The sequence below is a fragment of the Dermacentor silvarum genome, chromosome 9, assembly GCF_013339745.2.
Source record: "Dermacentor silvarum isolate Dsil-2018 chromosome 9, BIME_Dsil_1.4, whole genome shotgun sequence".
Taxonomy (NCBI): Eukaryota; Metazoa; Arthropoda; class Arachnida; order Ixodida; family Ixodidae; genus Dermacentor; species Dermacentor silvarum.
This window is the reverse complement of record NC_051162.1, coordinates 111135942-111145990: the sequence shown is the minus strand read 5'-3', so window position 1 is coordinate 111145990 and position 10049 is coordinate 111135942. Positions and strand designations below refer to the sequence as shown.

General features: G+C 46.8%; 1 long non-coding RNA gene across 1 annotated transcript; it reads left to right on the top strand.

Moving 5' to 3' along the window:
• The first annotated feature begins 426 nt into the window (after positions 1 to 426).
• Positions 427 to 5923, top strand: LOC125940260 (uncharacterized). The gene is made up of 3 exons (XR_007463485.1): positions 427 to 511; positions 4445 to 4528; positions 5853 to 5923. It is a non-coding gene; the product is annotated as an uncharacterized LOC125940260 (long non-coding RNA).
• The last annotated feature ends 4126 nt before the right edge of the window (positions 5924 to 10049 follow it).

Genomic DNA, 10049 nt, shown 5'->3' with positions numbered 1-10049 from the left:
AGCTGTGCCTAACGGTAAAGACACTTGACAGTGTTGCCATATTTATCAATGCGCATTTTACTTCTGATTCAATATAAAAACGGGAATAACAGTGTATTAACAGATTTTAGATTCAGTTTTTTTAACCGTTCTCAGAACCTCAATATAGTCATTTACGTCCTTTCTTGCAAGCTAGTGCTCTGAGAAAAGGTCATGAACTTAACAGAGAGATGCCTATTTTGAAACGTGTGAAATTTATTCTATTCCGTCAGAACGTTGGCAACAGGTGTTTCCTGTTTTTATGGCCGTTTCGCTTCCATGCATAAGGCATTACAATAGAAGGTGACAGCTTAAGATCACTCATGTGCATTGTCCTTAACGCCTGTGTTGAACATATATAAAGGCGATCTGCATGTAGTTTGATCAATCAGTTTGGAGCACCACGACTGAGGCGCAAGGCGAAGGCTACGAAAGCTACTTTGCTTGAGTTCTGGCTCACTGCCGCAATATCTGTTGAGGCGCTTAATACAAGGTATGGTTTTTTTTTTTCTTTGAATACTTTTGCTTTTGCAGGATAACTCCGCTGTTTAGTTTCTGACCACAGAAAAAAATAAGGTACACTTTGATATGTGAAAATACTTATCATCAGCTGCGGCAGCACACAGAGTTTAATTCCAGGATGCAAAAGTTTTTCATGAACTTTTTTTTTCGCAATCTTCTGGAATATTCTGGCCGTTCGAGGCACTTTGCGTGTGTTCGCGGGCTTCTTTCACGTTCGGAAAAACCTTCTTATGTAGCACGTATTGAGCAACAGAAAGCTGTATCGGGAGTTTTTCATGTTGCTCTGCAATTTTCTCATTGACACTTTTTATCTAATTACAATATTTGAGAAGTTGCTAGAATAATTCAGACTAATAATGTAATTAGGCAGAATGCAATAAATAACCTATCTCCAAGTGATGGTAAACAACATTACCTTGGTTCTGTCCAGCTACGTGGCAAATGCATTTTTTTTAATCTTAGTCCATTATAGTTGGGACACCCTGTATACATTTCATTGGGGGCTGACAAACACCGACAGTCCCCCGTCGTTCGCATCTCTTGCACCATCGAGGGGCGACACCTACCACGCAGAGCTACCAGCGTTCCTCATTGCATCAGCATTGCGACACTTTCATCATCATCAGCCTATTTTTATGTCAACAGCTGGACGAAGGCCTCTCCCCGCGATCTCCAATAACCCATGTCTTGCGCTAGCTGATTCCAACTTGCGCCTGCAAATTTCCTATCTTCATCACTCATCTTGTTTTCTGCCGTCCTCGACTGTGCTTCCCTTCTCTTGGCACCCATGGTGCAACTCTAATAGTCCATCGATTCTCTACCCTACGCATTACATTGCCTGCCCAGTTCCATTACTTTCTCTTGTCGTCAGTTAGAATATCGGTTAGCCCCGTTTGCTCTCTGATTCACACGGCTCTCTTTCTGTCTCTTGACGTTACGCCTAACATTTTTCGTTCCATCGCTCTTTGTGCGGTCCTTAACTTGTTCTCGAGCTTCTTTGTTAACTCCCAAGTCTCTACGCCATATGTTAGCACCGGTAGAATGAAATGATTGTACACTTTTCTTTTCAACGACAGTAATAAGCTCCCAGTCAGGATTTGACAATGCCTGCCGTAAGCACTCCAACCTAAATTTATTATTCGGTAAATTTTCTTCTCATGATCAGGGTCCGCTGTGATTAATTGACCTAGATAAACGTACAGCTTTGCAGACTCTATAGGTTGACTGGCGATTATGAATTCTTGTTCAATTTGTCAGCCTATAGAACATTATTTTTGTCTTCTGCATGTTAATCTTGAGCCCTACTCTTGCATTTTCTCAGTCAAGGTCCGCAATCAATTTGTTGTAATTCGTCTTCATTGTTTCTGAATAGGACAATGTCATTTGCAAACCGAAGGTTACTGAAATATTCGTCGTTAATCCTCACGCCTAAGCGTTCCCAGTTTAACAGCTTGAATACTTCTAAGCATGCAGTGAGTAGCATTGGAGAGATTGTGTCTCTTTACCTGACCCCTTTTTTGATAGGTAGCTTTCTACTTTTCTTGTGGAGAACCAATTTAGCTGTGGAACCGTTGTAGATATTTGCCAAGATATTCACGTATGCCTCATGTACTCTTCGATTACACAGTGCCTCAATGACTGCTGGTATCTCTACTGAATCGAATGACTTTTCATAATCTATGAAACCCGTATATAGAGGTTGATTGTACTCCACAGATTTCTCAATTACCTGATTGATGACATGGATGTGATCCGTCGTAGAATATCCCTTCCTGAAGCCAGCCTGTTCTCTTGGTTGACTGAAGTCGAGTGTTGGCCTGATTCTATTGGAAATTATCTTGGTGAATATTTTTACAATACTGAATGCAAGCTAATGGGTCTATAATTCTTCGATTCTTTAACGTCTCCCTTATGGATTAGTATAATGTTGTCATTCTTCCAGCTCTCTGATACACTTGAAGTCGTGAGACACTGCGTATAAAGGGCCGCAAGCTTTTCAAGAATGACAACTCTCCTTCTTTAATTCAATCGACTGTTATCCCATCTTCTCCAGTAGCTTTTCTGGTCATGTCTTGCAAGGCCCTTCTAACTTCTTCGCTAGTTGTAGAAGGAGCCCCTGTATCCTGTTCATCACTACTTCGAATGAAAGTAGCTTGGCTAGGAGCACCAGTCTGAATTGGTCTGCTTTTCTCCTTATTGCGTCTCGGTTGGCCGGTTTCTTCGTGACTAATTTTATTCTTTCTGTCTTCAAATTAAGAGAAATCCTCGACCTCACTAACCAATGGTCACTGCACTTTACCTTACCTAACACTTCTACATCCTGCACTATGCTGGCATGGGCAGAAAGTCCGAAATATATTTCATTCCTTGTTTGTAAGACTTTTTCTAGGCCCACTTGCTGTTGTGGGGCTTCCTGAAGAAGGTATTCATTATTCGGAGTCTATTCCTTCCCGCGAATTCTACCAACACCTCTCCTCTGGTGTTCCTAGAATCGATGCCGTAGTTGCCAATTGCTTGTTCACCAGTCTGCTTTTTCCGCGCTTTTGCATTGAAGTCGCCCACGACTACTAGAGTATGCTCAGTTTGCACCTTTCTCATCGGTAATTCAACATCCTCATAAAGCTGTTCTATTCCTTCATCATGGTGACTGGAGGTTGGAACGTAGGCTTGTGCTACCTCCATTCTATGCCTCCTATTCAGCTTGGCGTAAAGTCCGGCGTTTACGTCGTGCCTAACAGCGGCCGGAGATGTCGGATACGTTACGCCGGTAACCCCGCCAGGATCGACGAAAATTTCCCGCCTGTTTGGGGCTTTGAACGGGGCCCGCAGCAGCGCGGCGATCAGCTATGCGTATGCGCATAGCCGCGCGGTGAACGAGCGCTTTTTAAAACGAACCTTTCTTCGCGAATCCCCTGCATCTCTCTTGCTGACCGTGGCGGCCTGCGGCTGCTGCTGCTCGTGCGTTCTCGCCGAATAGCTCGAACTCGGCTGTAGGACGGCGGTGCCCTCTAGCAGCGATGGCTAACACTACTTCAGCACAAACTAGGCAGAGAGAACACAGCGGACACGAAGTCTTCAGCACATGGCGCGCCTAGACTCTGTAACCACCGCAGATCGCTTTCAAGATATATGGCCCGCGCTGCCGCGTTCAACCGCGCCAGACGCAGCCGCCATCTGAGTAAAACGCCCCCTCCCCCCCCCCCCTCTTCTGTGGTTTTGCGCGCTCTCGACGAGGGCCCACTTCCGCCACGCCTTCCTCCATTGCGCGCGCGAGATCCAGCCACCATCCTTCTTGGCTTAACCTCGCACACTTGTACTTGCATCCACAGCATACGGAGCCTGGTCGCGATGTTATCGCAGTTGTCCTTTATACAGAACATCACGGCGACGGCAACGCCGACGGCGACAATGGAAGTTCGCCTGGAAAGTCCACATAATTGCCATCTCACTAAAAGGAGAATCTCGTTCCTTCGCACGATTCTTCGGGGAATCACGCGCACCCCTACCTCCCCCCCCCCTCCTAGCGTGTGCACATCCCCCTGTTCTCCCTCTTGCGCATACGAGTAGACTGCAAGCATCCTCCCCACCTTCCTCCCTCGCGCGCGCGAGATAAAGCTACCATTCTTCTCGGCTCTCCTTGGCATACTTTCCCACTCACCTACAGCATACGGCGCTCGAACTCGACCTTATCGCACTTGGACTTTCTACGGAACCTTACGTCGACGTCGACACTGACGCCAACGACGGAAGAAATTTGGCAGGAGAGCCCATATAATTGCTATCGCTATACAATTTTGAAGTTTAGCTAGTTAGTACTGCATATTATAGTGCACTCAGCATTGCGCAAAAGATATGAAAGTGATAGATGGGTGTCGTCCCGTTAAATCTTGTACGTCTTCGACAGGTCTACAAACACAATGATGAGAATGGCGTGGTGTTTATTCTGGTTTTCTACGGTTTTATCACTGCAGACAAACAGAAAAACAAGGTGCGTATTGACTTTTTTGACTGCGTTCTTTTAAAGACTCTAAGTTACTGTTTGGAATTTCATTAAAAGGGAAATATGTGGATATTCTTATGGAACCAAGAAAAAAATAGAGTTTGGGCTAGTCAATACGTAGTAGAAAACTTCTTGGAATTGGACATAAAGGCTATAAGGAGGTACACGATTAGAGAACACAGTACGTGTTCTTGTCAGTTTGAGCTCCGTCCTAGTTGAGCGCGTCAGTCTACTCCATAGTGGCAAAATATAGTTTCTTCCACTTGTGTGTAGGTTCGTGGGCAGAATTATTTTACTGAAATTTAGCCAGTTCTTGAGAGCCGTAAGGTTCCGGTGAATCGACAGTGCGCATAGCGTTCTCTTGACGAGCTGCAAGTTAGAACAAGCAGAGCAGAGCGAAGGCCTCTATCGTGAATCTTGTTGCAACCGACGTATATCGAAGCATTGTGTCAGCTTATGTGGCATCTTCGTAATGTCACGCATGTGCTGTTGCGTTGTACTTGCTCTAATAATTATTCTTAAGCAATGGCTTATACCCCCCTAAACGCGGCATCTCCATTACGACGACAGAAGAGAAATAAAATTCTACGCTGGAATGATTAGCGGCAACGTAGGCATGTAGTTGTGGAAGCAGACGACAACGACGAACGCGGGAGCAGTGGCACAAGCTCTGAGAGCAGATTTTTTTTTTTTTTTTTTAGCGTTACATCGCCGGCGCAGGCTAGTTTATGTACAAGCTTCGCTTGAAAAAGTCTCAGTGGCGAAACATTGATTGCGATAGCAAAATATTAGACAGCTATACGCACTAACGTAAGTTATTTCATCAGCTGTGCAAACTGATGCAAACGTCCGCTTATTAACTTAATTCACTAGCACGGTGTCACGCGCGCACAGAAAAAACACGAGCGCGTCTCACTTGACGACCGCGAACACTCGCTCTCAGAGCGTAGGCGTGAAGAGCTACAGCAGCGGTGAGCGAATTCCCCTTCGCGCTGGCTCTCATTTCAACTATAATCGGTGACAGCCTATAGAAATAACGAGGTTATATGCACACTGTCCAGCTAAAACAAAAATTTCCATAGATGCACCAGTCGATCAGATTCACTTGTTTACCTGACGTCCGTAGCCCATCGTTTCGCAGCTACCTGTGTCCTGCCTTTGCTTAGCGTTCGCTGCTTTTATGGAGTTATCATTAGCCAAGCGGCATCTATATATAGTAACACTCCCTGCAAAAATATTTATAACAACAACAACAACAGAGGGTGTTACGCGCCAGGAATTGCTAACGCTATTGTGCTACGTCTGCTTTCAGGCAGCCGCTTGGACAGTATCCACAGGACATACAAGAACAGATTAACCAGTGTGGCCTCCAAAGCGTGAGTGTCGTTTTCATAAACAAGCTCCTATTCAATATGCTGTAGCTCTTCGCGGTAGCCCAGCAGCTTTGGCGTTGCGCTGCCGAGCGCCTGGGCGCATGTTTGATCCCAGCAACGGCGGCCTCATGCTGATTGCGGCGGAAGGTAAAAACTCTCGTGTACTTTGATTTAGGTGCACACTAAAAAACCAGAGGTGGTCAAATTAATCCGGAGTCCTCCACTATACGGCGTGCCTCATTATATAAAATCGTTGTTTTGGCACGTATAATTTGAATAGGCTCCGTCGCCTCGCGTGGTTTTGTGTATAAAGATTTTATATTCGTTGAAAGTACATATTTTAGAGTGAGGGCGCTACGTTACAATTGCAATGTGGTGCTGAAATAGAGAACGCAGCACCTCATACCTGGCATAGAACGACTCAGAGCACAGTGAGACAGGAAAGGTTTATCGGTGGCAATACATTGTGTCGCTACAATTATTGAATGCTAATCGAATTACCGCCAACAGTCATCGTGAGGTGGGTTCTGCCAGTGTTTTAAATACCTATTGGGTGAGCATCTTGTTGCGCCTTTGCTTTGAGGCCAATGAAATCTTTCATAACTAAAGTCAATTTCCAGCGTTCTGTGCCCGGTTGGGGGGCACATCATCGGTTAACCTCCCTACCTTTCCCTCTTTGTTATTGTCTCCCTCTGGTCAACGGCTCTGTTCTCTGCCAAATTACGGAATGACACAACGAGTGCTTTCTATATATCCTCAGTGTAACAAATATACGCCATCAAGCCCATCATTCTTTTATAGTAAAGCGAACAGCTGTCTAGAAGCATTCGGTTACTGGCTTACAATTACAATTATCGTGAATGGCTTTCGCGCAATTTTTATTCCATTACAGTGTAGAGACCCTGGAACTCAAGGAGGCTGCCCGGAAGGGTGCAGGTGCGCTCCCAAACCTGGGTATATATCGAGGGGCGTGTGCGTTATAGCTGGCAAACCATTCCCGCCGGTCCTTGTACGATCAATACCAATATCTCCTAAGGTGAAAATGGTTTGCCTTTTAATAATCGTAATTTCTGCCACGGTTCATCAACATCAAGTGTAATAAAAGTTTACTCCAAGCTGACTTGTTGCATTGCTTACTCTTTTATGCCTGTTGTGTTTTTACTGCGTTATCAAATCTACGGTCACTCAAGCGCATTCGCGCTGCCGGCGCCGCGCTTTCTTTGAGTATTGAGGGCGCATGTGATGCCAGCTCGCGGAGGGTTAGAACGTCCAGTTTACTACTAAAATTACTAGCGGGAAACTTGCTATTGGGAAGCGCTTCGTATCATGTAGCATAAAGGAAGAGGAACACACATACACACAGAGTGCTACTTGCGAGTAACGATTTATTCCCATGTCAATGGAATAAGCACAAAAATACGGAGGTGATAAAAAAGTCGCAGTTTCGCCCCAAAGGCGAAGCAACGATTGCGATAGCAAATTCGTAGACAGCCATACGAAGTAAGGACAGTAGTTTTATCGGCCGTATAAACTTGTAAACAGTCGCTTACGAAATAAAAAAAAATGCAGCCAGTACCACGAAGTGAAATGTGTCGAAATAGCGGAGCTGTGTTCGTTCTGTTTCTGCGGTTGTCGCGTATGTGTTTTTTGCTGTGGTAGTCTTTGTTCTAGACCGAAGGAACGACCGCACCTCCGCTATTTCGACAGATTTCACTTCGTGGAACTGGCTGCATTTTATTAGCCAGACATGAACATCAAGGTAGTGTAGAAAACGCTTTTATTCACTGTTTAATCCCTCCCCTGCTTGGGTTTCCGCAGGTGTCACATCAGGTGTTTTTTTTTTTTTTTTTGCGATAGCAATTATATCGGCACTCAAAGAGGATTTTTGCCGTCGGCGTAGCCGTTGCCGTGAGGTTCCGTATGACGTCAACTGCGATGAAATCGTCGCCGCGCGCCGGACGCTGTATGTACGAGTGAAAGGGCGCGAGGCACGCGCGCTTTCACGGAGAGTGAACGCACGGCGGATAACAAACGCGCGTTATGCGCCGTGCTCCCTGAAGGGCTCCAGAATAAAGGCCCAACCACAAGGAACGGATTTCCGACGGATTTTCGGCGTCGGCGCCGGCCGGCGGCACGCGACGGCGGCCGGTGGCGTGGAGAACAATGCGCCGCCGGTCGGCGCCGCAAGACCGAGCAGGCCAGACTGCAGCGCTGACTGCGGAAGTGGCGGTAGACGCAAGAGACAAACAAAATATAGCCTCAGAGATGGTGCGCCGTGCCATGTGAGTGAGCTCGGAGGCCATTTACAAAGCGAGCTTCCGGCGTTGCCGTCCGCGAATGCCTGTGCCTCGTCTGCGTCCCAAACAGCCGATCGCTCGCGCGTGCTCCGGCCATTGCAGGTGGTGCAGCTTTGTACGGTATCATAGATAAAGATGTATACTCTTTCCAGACAGGGACATGCAAGGAACGCCGAAGTGCACACTTAAGACCCGTCCACGTTAACGGCACGCCAACTCGCCGTACGCCGTTCGCGGGTCGCCGTTTGATGGTGGTTTCGCTCGCGAGCGGGGAGATTTTCTTGCCGTAGACAGGATGGGACCGGGACCCATTTGTGCTGCAGCTGTACAGCGAAGTGGCCAATCAGTGACCGAGGGGTGGTCACCCTGGCACCGACGGCAGCCTCACCGCCGCTGATCGTTCGGCGGCGCCGATATCGTCGCTAGGCCTTCTCCGGCTCACTCGAAAGCTTAAGCTGACGGCGCTTCGGAATGAATCACCTACGCTCACCAGCCGCGATATTTTCTCACCTTTGTTGTCGCTCTTCGCTATAATTATACACAAAGAAGAAAATGCCCTGATATTAGCGGCGCCGTTGGCTGCGATGCAGGCACAACCGAGCCGGTCGTCTGCCGCCGGTAGCCGTGCACTGCAGCTGAGCTCGACAAGTATCGGAGTTCTCGTTCGTGTTTAACGTTCGACAGAGGATATAGTGTTTCATACAATGTAGAATTTATGCGTCACGTTATCTAGCGGAAAGTATTTTGCTAGGACCAGAAGCTGCTGGTGATGCTATCCATGCTATGCGACTGGTGCTACGTTTTTCAGCACAGACAACCAGCGTATATGTTTGCAGTAGAGCTACGGACAATTTTTATGAAGTTTTAGAAGTACAAGAAGTCCTTGCTTAGTAAAAACAATTGTTCTGTTAGCGCAACATTTTTGCAAAACTGACCGGCTAAATTCGGGGCCAAGGATCTGGCCACATTGCGCCACGCTTGAAATACGTCGACGCCGAGAGTCTCTTGTGGTTGAGAGCCGTCAATAAACCTCGTTGAGCGTCCACGTCGCGTGCCGCCGGCCGGCGCCGACGCCGAAAATCCGTCGGAAATCTGTTCCTTGTGGTTGGGCCTTTAAGCGTCTCTTTCCTTCTTCACAATCATCATATATAGAGAGCAAACGCGACTTCGTCCGTCGCGCGAAAGGCCGTCGGGGGAAAGGAGGGAGGGGAGGCGATGTTTAGCTGCTGCACCAAATGCGTATTTATATTAAAACGTTGCATTTATATAAAAAGTGCTTTTGTAAGGGGAAATACGATGCCACAATGGGGCGTTGTACCTTGTATAAGAAAATGTTCACCACAGTCCTAGCATGCATCGGCCTTCCCTGAGTTTCCAATAAGTGTATCCTTAAATCCAAAAATAAAAATTTGTTCCACAATCTCAAATTCATTACGAACTAAATGACAAGGACCATTTTATTCATATTCGATATTTGAAATATTCGAACAGCCCTCCGTTTTCTTCCACATGCAGCTCTAGCAGCACCCGCGCGGCCTCTGGTGGCACCAAGGCAATTAAAGAGGCTCTGCCGTGGTGCTGAACTACTTCTACCACGTGCCAAAAGATGGCAGAAGCTGCTCGACGACATCCACGCAGCAAATTCAAAACGAGTAAAGATCACATTCGTAGCAGATCAACCGCTTGACGGTATGATAAATTGCTTGTGGTTGTCAGCATTTCCCAATCAACTAAATAGATTTCTCCATTGCAGCTCCAGCGTGATTTTTTTCGGTCACTGGCTACGTCGAGTAAAGATTTTCTTATTCAAACTGCAACGCCAGCATTGCGACACCGTAA